Raw genomic sequence first — 8,513 nt, forward strand, 5'->3', positions numbered from 1 at the left:
TTCTGCTTTCAGAGCGTACCCCTAGGCACTACCTGCTCCATTTTTCAGTTCCTGGTCACACCCTCTCACGCCCTCCCTGGATAACTGCCCTACTAGCTCCTTAGAACCAGACTCAGTGCCTCCACACTAAGTACTAAGTGAACTTCATGACAAGTACATGCGGAGCCCTGACGTTACTGTGTATTTATCTGTCCTGCTAATCCAGCGCCCAGATTGAGGCTGCAGTTTTCGGCCTAGTATTTTTTCCTCAGCTGTTACTACGCTGCTAGCTACATGAAACTAACTTTGAGAACTGAGAAAGTAAGCAATAAAAAAAAAAACCAGGGCACCAAGGAAGCACCGAGGGGTTTCAGAGGGTGCCTAGGAGGCACAGCTCAGCATTTCTTAGCTCTGTTTATTGGGTTTGCAATTAAAACTGGTTGCTCCAAGAAGAGGAAAGGGGTAGGGAAGAGAAGAGCTGAGACTGTTGAAGCCAAGAGTAGACTGTGAGTGTTTAAGATCGAACGGAGTTCTCTTACAGCTGATTGCTGGCTGACCCAGCTCTGCGCAGCCTGGACCTGAGTGAGCCCATGTGACCAGGAAAATGTCCTGCCACCCTGCCCTAGGGAAGTCATTCTCACTGTCCCCCGTGACCAGCACTGCTTACAGGGCCTAGTTGATACCAATGGGAAATTAGAAAGCAAGGTAAGAAACACTTCGGTTTGATCTACAGAGGCTGGAGAGATAGCTCACTGGTTAAGAGCATGTACTGTTCTGGCAAGAGGACTCCAAGCTGAGTCCTGCCATGTTGGATGGGTCACAACTACCTGGAACTCCAGCTCCAGGGGATCTGATGCCCTCTGCTGAACTCCACGGGCACCTGCATGTGTGTGTACATACATATAATTCTAAAATATTTTTTAAAGGGCCAAACTACAGTGTAATTAAGGTAAATGGGAACTGACCTGGACCTGATGTGGGGAAACCTCACTTGCCTGTGGGAAGAGACCTTTGCCCTTACAGCAATGAGAAACAGGGAAAAGATAGGGTTAAGTCATGTGTCACAGAGGAAAGTTCTTGAAGGGAGCACTTTGCTTCTACCCATGTGTTGTGTAAGCATCGAAAGTGCCTGGGCCTGGAGTGAGGGGATTTCATTTCTTGAACCTTTAGCATCTTTAAATGGTGTACAATTTACTAATAAATGGTACCATCCTTTGGTAGCTAAGCTGCTAGTCCCAATAGGAAAACCGTTCTCTACTTTGCCCTCAGTTCACCTGGTGGTAGTCAGTGATGATTGGTAATAACATCAGATGCTAAGTATTTCAACAAATAAGTCTGAGGCACGGTTTCCACATTAATATTCTCAGAGCTGGGATAGTGAAAAGCTCGGAAGGCCTAAGTCTGAACCCGGCAACCCATGTAACCAACCAGCCTACTGAGAAAGTCCCAGGCCAGTGAGAGGCCCTGATCAAGAAAGCGGATGCCACCTAAGGAACAACAATGGTTCCTTAGGCAATGGTGTTGTCAGTTGACGGAATCTAGAGTCAACTGTGGAGGATTGTCTTGATTACATACATTATTTGATTTGGGAAGAATCATCTTGACTGGGTGAGGCCACCCCCTTGGCACGGGATCCTGGTCTGTGTAAAGGGGAGAGGAAGTGAACCGAGCGGTGGTGTGTATTCCCAGCTGTTTTCTGATTGTGGTTGTGTGAGCAGCCGCTTCAAGCTCTCGTCACCTTGACTTCCCCACCATGATGGACTGTATGTACCCTTGAGTTGTCAGCTGAAATAAATCATTTCTCCCCTTGAGCTGCTTTTGTCTGAGCATTCATCAGAACAAAAGGAGAAGACAGAAATCGTCCTCTGGCCCGCCCCACATTCGCTCTTCTCGCTTGTAATATAGTTGGTGTCTGGACACTCACAGTTGTGATTTCTAAAATTGTGTGCATAATACTGAATCGAGTTGAGATACCAGAATTGGAACCGAGATTAAATTGTGCGGGGAGCTTGTGGTGGATGTCTTCACTGCAGAAGCCCACAGTGTGTGTTAACTAACTTTACCTCAGCAAAACCGAGCCTGCTAGATGACAGCCGAGTCTGCGGCATTTCCTGCTAACCCTCCCGGATTTGTTTGCTTTGTCTCGGTTATCTTTCAGCTGCTATGAAATAACTCAGCGTCACATCACAACCTGACTTGTGTTAAGCAAAATGAGTGCTTAGAAAGACTAAATATACCACACACGTGCTGCTCAGAGATTTCCCCAACACAACGGCCGAGTCTCTAAAGCCAGTGAATACTTTATCAGGCCTGGCTAAAAGAAAATCATGGAATCAAGTATCACGTGTGCTAGTTCATTGAGATGTGCTCCCGGAGGGTCATTTTGTATGTTGATTTGCCTGGGCTGCAATGCCCAGTTGTTTGAACAGATGTTGTGAAAGCATCTGTAGACGTGATTACAGTGCACAGTCAGCAGATTGAACACATCACCGGCTGCATGTGGACAGACACTGTCAAGTCCAAGACCCCCAGAACAATTCCGTCTTGAGCATTCAGCGTAGAGCCAGCCTGTGTCCCGCTTCCTGTAAACCTTGTAGATTTTGGACTCAAAATTGCAACATCACCTCCTACCTGAATGTCACCCAGCCAGCTCTGCAGATTTCAGAATTCTCAACAGTATAAGCCAAATCTAAATTCTCTCTCTCTCTCTCTCCCTTCTCCTCCCCTCCTCTTCCTTCCCCTCTCACTCCCCTCCTCTCTTCTTCATTTCTTTTTGTGGTTGCCCCAATATAGGGATACTTCTTAATTATGAGTATCCCTTTTTTAAATGTTTACTTCATTTTTGTAATTAGGTGCTGGCTATGTTTATGTCAACTTGACACAAACTGCAGTCAGTTGAGGGAACCGCAGCTGAGAAAATGCCTTAAGGCACGGCTGTGGGCCAGCCTGTAGAGCATTTTCTTAATTACTGATCAACAGGAGCGGACTCAGCCCATTGTGGGTGGTGGTGCTATGCCTGGGCTGGTAGTCCTAGGTTCTATAAGAAAGCAGGCTGAACAAGCAATAGGGAGAAAGTAAGCAGCTCTCCTCCCTGGCCTCCACATCAGCTCCTGCCTCCAGGTTCCTGCCCTGTGTGAGTTCCTGTCCTGACTGCCTTTGGTGGTGAGCAGCAGTGTGGAAGTGTAAGCCAAAGAAACCCCAAATTTTGGTCACAGTGTTTCATTACAGTAGAACCCCTAACCAAGACAGGTGACAGATTTCTTCTGGACTTAGTTCAATACTTGATCTGCTAGGACCACCTGGGCTTCCGTTTCTGAACTCTGAAGTACGTCTCAGCCCTGAGATACTACATTTGCCTATATGCCTTCTGTTTTCCAGCAAAAGCAATCATTCTCATTTCTTCTCTGAAAGAAGTAAGTCATGCAGTGTCCAAGAGTAAAGATGGAACTGTCCTTACCTCAGTGACAACAGAGACATCTGACGTTTACAATGAGGAGCGTCATCTAGGGACTCGGTTTTGAATCACTACATTGACCCCAACGTTGATTTTTTTTTTAAGGCATTTAGCAATTATTTATAGGTACATTTAGCTTCGTAAGTAACTTGAAACCATTCTCTTTGGGGAAGAAAGCACAAGAAACTTCAAAATTGAACCTAACAGCACTGGAATTGACTGCCCCAAGTTCAAGTCTTAGTTCTCGCCCAAGACAATGGTCATTTTCAGTTTATGTGAATATATTTGACTTTATTGTGCGAGTTTATGCTTATATAACCCGAGCCATGCTCACAGGGCAGGATATGGGATACACACTAACTGCTTGGCTTAGAGCATGGCTTCACTATTTCCTATCTGGCTTTGAGCAAGACACTTAACATCTCGACCTAATTCATAGGACAGATTTTAGGGTCCCAAGAGCCTATTACGCAAAGCAGCCAGCACTGTCTGGCATATAGCAAGCACTATAAAGTCCTCGCTATGATTATTTCCCCTCCTCTTTTCTAACATAAACGGCATCCTACTGAGTGTTGTTTTATGTGTAAGCCCATTGATTTCATTAATGGCCTGTAGGTATCACTCCATAGTATCACTCACTGATGAAGCCTGTAGGTATTAATGGCCTGTAGGTATCACTCCATAGTATCACTCACTGATGAAGCCTGTAGGTATTAATGGCCTGTAGGTATCACTCCATAGTATCACTCACTGATGAAGCCATCTCTTTCCAGCCTCGTCTCATTCTCCATAAAATGATTTCAGTCGTACCCAGAAGAAATACATTTATCTGAAAAGCTTACCTCTTTTTCTTTATGATTCAATGAACTAAATCATCTGGGAAAAGAAGGGTTTGGCAAATTAAGTGGTGAAGCTGGGAGATCCGGTAGAGAGAAGTCAGTATGTGGAACTGGAGGGACTTAGTATGGATATGGTCAAAACACATACAAGATTTGCCAATAATTGCCTTTTAAACATTATGAAAACGTCTGTCTGCGAGTCTCCATTGAGCACAGGTGAGAAGCTTCTGATGTTATTTGGAGTGATCTCCTCCCTCTGTGGCCTCTGCTGGTTTTTGAGTCTTGCATATCTGAGGACAGTGGCTCGCTGGGGAGGAAGAACCTCCTGGCAAAGTTCTCTCTTGCCCCACAGCTGCCTCTAAGTGAAGAAAACCACAGTGTGTTTAAAAGGCAAGCGTGTGGTGCGGTCAAAGGTTATGTTTATACTATGGATTTGTCCTCTGAGGTTTCCAGTGGAGGCGGTTCCTTCTTCCTGCCCATGAAGGATTAGAAAGTGCCGGTTCCTCTGGCTACTGCTGTTGGCATACAAACCTCTACCCACACTGAACCGGAAGTGGTCCAGAAGAGAGAAGTCACCGAAGAGCAAGGGAAAGACACCTAGAGGGAAAGTTAACAGTATGCTCTTCCTGCAGAGGACCCCATTGGGTGACTAGTGCCCATGTCTGTTGGCTCACAGCCGCCTGTAATTCCAGCTCCAAGGAATCCAATGCCTCTAGTCAACACGGGCACCTGCACACACATACAGATACATGCAATTAAAACTAATAAAAATAAATCTTAGAAAGACAACCAAAAGAAGAATGATGTGAGAAAGGTGTTTGGTTGTTTTTTTTTTTTTTTCTATTTTATTTTGTGGGTTTTGTTTGTTTGTTGTTTTCTTTCATTTAAGGTGTTGAGAGGTAGAATGCACCAGAAGGAAAAGGTCCAGGGAAGGAGAGGATTTGCTGGTGGACAGTGGTGCGGCCGGAAAACAGCACTAGTTCCCAGCAACCTTGTGCCTCATGCCGTTTCTTATAGAGCCGAGTGTGGGATCTGAGCACAAACCTAACATAGACAGTGCGGTGGGCTCTGGAAAGCAGGGCCCAGGCTGGTGAGAGTCGGCCTAGCCAGAACCCTTTCTCACGCAGGCCGAGTGCCCCTCCTTGTCCCTCACTCTTGGAAGAACTCTCAGCCCCCATGTCCAGCTGTGTTTGCTCTACTTCGTTTTTGCTTCTTCCTCCCGACCCGCACTACAGACCCTTGCACCACAAACCCGCACTACAAACCCTCACTACAGACCCACACTATAGACCCGCACCACAAACCCTCACACAGACCCTCACTACAGACCAGCACTACAGATGCGCGCCACAGACCCGCACTACAGACCCTCACTACAGACCCGCACTACAGACCCGCACTACAGACCAGCACTACAGACCAGCACTACAGACCCTCACTACAGACGCGCGCCACAGACCCGCACTACAGACCCTCACTACAGACCCACACTATAGACCTGCACCACAGACCCTCACAGACCCTCACTACAGACCAGCACTACAGATGCGCGCCACAGACCCGCACTACAGACCCTCACTACAGACCCTCACTACAGACCCGCACTACAGACCAGCACTACAGACCAGCACTACAGACCAGCACTACAGACCAGCACTACAGACCCTCACTACAGACCCTCACTACAGACCCGCGCCACAGACCCGCACCACAGACCCGCACTACAGACCCGCACTACAGACCCGCACTACAGACCCGCACTACAGACCCGCACTACAGACCCTCACTACAGACCCTCACTACAGACGCGCGCCACAGACCCTCACCACAGACCCGCGCCACAGACCCGCGCCACAGACCCGCGCCACAGACCCGCGCCACAGACCCGCGCCACAGACCCGCGCCACCTCTTCTGCTCCCATCTCTGGTCCCAGCAGCTCCCTTCACCAATCCTCCAGGGCCTCCTCTTTCCTTGTCCGGTACATTCCTGGATAATGCTCCAGACTCTCGCCATGGAGGTCGATGGCTAGCATGTCCTGAGCACCCTCTATTGGATGACCCACAGGCTCCCCCACTCGGTTGCTTCCCCTCCCACCTGCTCACATACCAGCAACTTTGTCCTCAGCCACCCATGCCAGAGCCTACTACCCAACCCTGCTAAATTCTCCATCCAAAAAGGCCTCTCTTTCCCCACTTCCCATTCACTCCGTAGAATCACATCTTAAGTATGGACATTCTCTTTACAGTTTAGGATCAGGTCATCGGGAGGTCTTTTGCTGCCCTTTGGAAGCAGGCGAGCCTAGGAAACAGCTTTGTTCCCTAGAATCCTATGTGGTTTGGGGCTATGCACATTCTCTCCCATCCTGATGTACTTGGTAGCCGTTCCTTCTCCTGCACGCACTATGCGCACAAACCCAGCTCTAAGCAATGTGCCCAGCAACCCTCCCTAGTACAGCCCAGTACACCCAGTCCACATACTGAGTTATCGTGGGCCCATCTCCAAACAATGTTATGTCTCCCTGCCCCTGGGAACAATCAGATTTAGACAATGTCTATTCAAATGTAGTCCCAATGTACCCACGTATGAAGAACAAAAGGACCAATCAGGCCTGAACTCACTCTGGGTTCATATACAATTAAGTCAAAACTGTGTCCTGTAGTAACCTTTTAGGAAGACACCCCTGTGTATTATCTTATGCCCATGCATAATTATACATGCATATGATTAAAAGTAGATGCATTATGGGAAAGGACATGCACAATTAAGAAAAATAAATGCATACCAGCTGTGGTGGTGTAGAAATTAATCCCAGCACTTGGGAGGCAAAGGCAGGTGGATCTCTGAGTCTAAGGCCGGCCTGGTCTAAGTAGAGAGTTCCAGAACAGGCAGGGGTACATAGAGAGACACCTGTCTCAGAAAACAAGAAAGGAAGGAAAGACGGAAGGTGACTATATGACCGTATCTATCAATCAAAACAGAGAACGATCCAAATGAAAGCCCTGAGTAAGGAAGTACCCCCTCTCCTGTGGACACTGTTTTAAAAACAATGTCTGTAGCCTGGAGCCTTGAATACTCATGTGGCTTTGCTGCTTTTGCGAATCTTTATGAGCCCTCTTGTCAATCCTTTGGATAAGAAGCCAAGAACCTGGAAACATCTGGTCCAGACCCCAACCACCAGTAACACTTCCCAAGCTGAGGGTAGAGATGTTCAGCCTGCCCCTACCTCACATTCCAGACCTCCGGGTGTGTGCACAGTTCTCCTCTGCCTAGCTAACCACGATGGTTTTCTCTTCTACAAAGACTTTATTAACAGTGCTCCAGCATGAGAGTGCTCCCTCTGCGGTGCGCACCCCTGTGGCACCATCGCTTACCCTGGCCTGTACCACAACAGGTTAACATCCACACTGGTGTAGGCCGGCTGTCCCTCCCTCCTCTGGGACCTTCGCCTTCCTGTAGTGCCTTTCAGGACATCAGCTGGATCTTTCCTAGCCTTGTGTATGCGGTGGTCTGAATGTTTGTGTCCCTCTGGTTAGAGCTCACCAGGCCGTAAAGACTCTGCCCATGCAATTGGGTTAGTGCTCTATAGAAGGACTTGCGGGGGGCACGTTTCTACTCTTGCTATAAGGATAAGCAGGCCTATCTGCCCTCTATGAGCAAACCCCTTCACAAGCCACCAACTCGCCAGCACTTGGCTGACAATTTCAAACCTCTCGAACGTAGAAAAATAAATTTCGCCTGCGTATGAATTACTCCATCGCTGACGTCTTGTTGGGGCCGCACAGACATTATCTCTCGCTCCTCAGACTGTATGTGCTCTAGATAAGTAACTGAACAGAGTTAGCTCTGTCCTGAAGCCACACTTGTACTTCAGATTAACCCAGAAGGGCAGTTACCCCTGACAGGACGAACAACCTAGGCTCAGACCCCTCTAGCCTACGCTGGAGCAGACCCACTTTTACACGGCCATGTCAGAATGCACGGGTGTGGGTGTTTTAGAAATTAGAGGTGAGGCGGATCTGCCTGAGGCACCTGGGCATGGTGCCATCCACCGTGCCGCAGGATCATTCTTACCAGATGGTCTTCAAGCTGGTATTTCTTCCCAGTCACACGGCTGAGCTGATGCAATTGTGTTCCAGAGGTTAGAAGAGAAAAGTTGCTGGCATTTGCTGGCACTTGCTGGCACTCATATCTGCAAGAGTCCGTGTCTTGTTTCTGTTTATGTGGCAAAGGTTTTCATAAC

This window comes from Chionomys nivalis, chromosome 24 (assembly GCF_950005125.1).
Source record: "Chionomys nivalis chromosome 24, mChiNiv1.1, whole genome shotgun sequence".
Lineage (NCBI taxonomy): Eukaryota > Metazoa > Chordata > Mammalia > Rodentia > Cricetidae > Chionomys > Chionomys nivalis.